Below are 4275 nucleotides of genomic sequence, written 5' to 3'. Positions count from 1 at the left end.
CTGTTTCTCCTACAGATAGATAGTAGTGTCTGTGTTTCTTCTACAGATAGATAGTAATGTTTGTGTTTCTCCTACAGATAGATAAGTAGTGTTTGTGTTTCTCCTACAGATAGATAAACAGTGTCTGTTTCTCCTACAGATAGATAAACAGTGTCGGTGTTTCTCCTACAGATAGATAAACAGTGTCGGTGTTTCTCCTACGGATAGATAAACAGTGTCTGTGTTTCTCCTACAGATAGTAGTGTCTGTCCTACAGATGGATGGTAGTGTCTGTCCTACAGATGGATGGTAGTGTCTGTCCTACAGATGGATGGTAGTGTCTGTCCTACAGATGGATGGTAGTGTCTGTCCCACAGATGGATGGTAGTGTCTGTCCCACAGATGGATGGTAGTGTCTGTCCTACAGATGGATGGTAGTGTCTGTCCTACAGATGGATGGTAGTGTCTGTCCCACAGATGGATGGTAGTGTCTGTCCCACAGATGGATGGTAGTGTCTGTCCCACAGATGGATGGTAGTGTCTGTCCCACAGATGGATGGTAGTGTGGTCCTACAGATGGATGGCAGTGTCTGTCCCACAGATGGATGGTAGTGTTTGTCTGTCCTACAGATGGATGGTAGTGTCTGTCCTACAGATGGATGGTAGTGTCTGTCCTACAGATGGATGGTAGTGTCTGTCCCACAGATGGATGGTAGTGTCTCAGCCTTCAGTATTTATGCTGCAGTAGTTTATGTGTCGGGGGGCTGGGGTCAGTTTGTTATATCTGGAGTACTTCTCCTGTCCAATTCGGTGTCCTGTGTGAATCTAAGTGTGCGTCTCTAATTCTCTCCTCTCTCTCTCGAGGACCTGAGCCCAGGACCATGCCCCAGGACTACCTGACATGATGACTCCTTGCTGTCCCCAGTCCACCTGGCCGGTTGCTGCTCCAGTTTCAACTGAACCGCGGCCCTAGGACCATGCCCCAGGACTACTTGACATGATGACTCCTTGCTGTCCCCAGTCCACCTGGCCGTGCTGCTGCTCCAGTTTCCAACTGTTCTGCCTTATTATTCGACCATGCTGGTCATTTATGAAACATTTGAACATCTTGGCCATGTTCTGTTATAATCTCTACCCGGCACAGCCAGAAGAGGACTGGCCACCCCACATAGCCTGGTTCCTCTCTAGGTTTCTTCCTAGGTTTTGGCTTTTCTAGGGAGTTTTTCCTAGCCACCGTGCTTCTACACCTGCATTGCTTGCTGTTTGGGGTTTTAGGCTGGGTTTCTGTACAGCACTTTGAGATATCAGCTGATGTACGAAGGGCTATATAAATAAATTTGATTTGATTTTAGTGTTTGTCTGTCCTACAGATGGATGGTAGTGTCTGTCCCACAGATGGATGGTAGTGTCTGTCCTACAGATGGATGGTAGTGTCTGTCCCACAGATGGATGGTAGTGTCTGTCCTACAGATGGATGGTAGTGTCTGTCCCACAGATGGATGGTAGTGTCTGTCCCACAGATGGATGGTAGTGTCTGTCCCACAGATGGATGGTAGTGTCTGTCCTACAGATGGATGGTAGTGTCTGTCCTACAGATGGATAAACAGTGTCTGTCCTACAGATGGATAAACAGTGTCTGTCCTACAGATGGATAAACAGTGTCTGTCCTACAGATGGATAAACAGTGTCTGTCCTACAGATGGATAAACAGTGTCTGTCCTACAGATGGATAAAACAGTGTCTGTCCTACAGATGGATAAACAGTGTCTGTCCTACAGATGGATAAACAGTGTCTGTCCTACAGATGGATAAACAGTGTCTGTCCTACAGATGGATAAACAGTGTCTGTCCTACAGATGGATAAACAGTGTTTGTCCTACAGATGGATAAACAGTGTCTGTGTTTGTCCTACAGATGGATAACAGTGTCTGTGTTTGTCCTACAGATGGATAACAGTGTCTGTGTTTGTCCTACAGATGGATAAGTAGTGTCTGTCTTACAGATGGATGGTAGTGTCTGTCTTACAGATGGATGGTAGTGTCTGTCCTACAGATGGATGGTAGTGTCTGTCCTACAGATGGATGGTAGTGTCTGTCCTACAGATGGATGGTAGTGTCTGTCCTACAGATGGATGGTAGTGTCTGTCCTACAGATGGATGGTAGTGTCTGTCCTACAGATGGATGGTAGTGTCTGTCCTACAGATGGATGGTAGTGTCTGTCCTACAGATGGATGGTAGTGTCTGTCCTACAGATGGATGGTAGTGTCTGTCCTACAGATGGATGGTAGTGTCTGTCCTACAGATTGATAAACAGTGTCTGTGTTTGTCCTACAGATGGATAAACAGTGTCTGTCCTACAGATGGATAAGTAGTGTCTGTCCTACAGATGGATGGTAGTGTCTGTCTTACAGATGGATGGTAGTGTCTGTCCTACAGATGGATAAACAGTGTCTGTCCTACAGATGGATAAACAGTGTCTGTCCTACAGATGGATAAACAGTGTCTGTGTTTGTCCTACAGATGGATAAACAGTGTCTGTGTTTGTCCTACAGATGGATAAGTAGTGTCTGTCCTACAGATGGATGGTAGTGTCTGTCCTACAGATGGATGGTAGTGTCTGTCCTACAGATGGGTGGTAGTGTCTGTCCTACAGATGGATGGTAGTGTCTGTCCTACAGATGGATGGTAGTGTCTGTCCTACAGATGGATGGTAGTGTCTGTCCTACAGATGGATGGTAGTGTCTGTGTTTGTCCTACAGATGGATAAGTAGTGTCTGTCCTACAGATGGATGGTAGTGTCTGTCCTACAGCTGGATGGTAGTGTCTGTCCTACAGCTGGATGGTAGTGTCTGTCCTACAGATGGATGGTAGTGTCTGTCCTACAGCTGGATGGTAGTGTCTGTCCTACAGATGGATGGTAGTGTCTGTGTTTGTCCTACAGATAGATAAACAGTGTCTGTGTTTGTCCTACAGATGGATAAACAGTGTCTGTGTTTGTCCTACAGATGGATAAACAGTGTCTGTGTTTGTCCTACAGAAGGATAAACAGTGTCTGTGTTTGTCCTACAGATGGATAAGTAGTGTCTGTCCTACAGATGGATGGTAGTGTCTGTCCTACAGCTGGATGGTAGTGTCTGTCCTACAGCTGGATGGTAGTGTCTGTCCTACAGATGGATGGTAGTGTCTGTCCTACAGATGGATAAACAGTGTCTGTCCTACAGATGGATAAACAGTGTCTGTGTCTGTCCTACAGATGGATAAACAGTGTCTGTGTTTGTCCTACAGATGGATAAACAGTGTCTGTGTTTGTCCTACAGATGGATAAACAGTGTCTGTGTTTGTCCTACAGATGGATAAACAGTGTCTGTGTTTGTCCTACAGATGGATAAACAGTGTCTGTGTTTGTCCTACAGATGGATAAACAGTGTCTGTGTTTGTCCTACAGATGGATAAGTAGTGTCTGTCCTACAGATGGATGGTAGTGTCTGTCTTACAGATGGATGGTAGTGTCTGTCCTACAGATGGATGGTAGTGTCTGTCTTACAGATGGATGGTAGTGTCTGTCCTACAGATGGATGGTAGTGTCTGTCCTACAGATGGATGGTAGTGTCTGTCCTACAGATGGATAAACAGTGTCTGTCCTACAGATGGATAAACAGTGTCTGTGTCTGTCCTACAGATGGATAAACAGTGTCTGTGTTTGTCCTACAGATGGATAAACAGTGTCTGTGTTTGTCCTACAGATGGATAAACAGTGTCTGTTTGTCCTACAGATGGATAAACAGTGTCTGTGTTTGTCCTACAGATGGATAAACAGTGTCTGTGTTTCTCCTACAGATGGATAAACAGTGTCTGTGTTTGTCCTACAGATGGATAAACAGTGTCTGTGTTTGTCCTACAGATGGATAAACAGTGTCTGTGTTTGTCCTACAGATGGATAAACAGTGTCTGTGTCTGTCCTACAGATGGATAAACAGTGTCTGTGTCTGTCCTACAGATGGATAAACAGTGTCTGTGTTTGTCCTACAGATGGATAAACAGTGTCTGTGTTTGTCCTACAGATGGATAAACAGTGTCTGTTTGTCCTACAGATGGATAAACAGTGTCTGTGTTTGTCCTACAGATGGATAAACAGTGTCTGTGTTTCTCCTACAGATGGATAAACAGTGTCTGTGTTTGTCCTACAGATGGATAAACAGTGTCTGTGTTTGTCCTACAGATGGATAAACAGTGTCTGTGTTTGTCCTACAGATCGCCCGGGGTGAGAGCTCGAAGAAGAAGGTTCCAGTGTTTTTC

This window comes from Oncorhynchus masou, chromosome 23 (genome assembly GCF_036934945.1).
Source record: "Oncorhynchus masou masou isolate Uvic2021 chromosome 23, UVic_Omas_1.1, whole genome shotgun sequence".
NCBI lineage: Eukaryota > Metazoa > Chordata > Actinopteri > Salmoniformes > Salmonidae > Oncorhynchus > Oncorhynchus masou.
The sequence above is the reverse complement of the archived record's forward strand: the minus strand, read 5'-3'. Positions refer to the sequence as shown.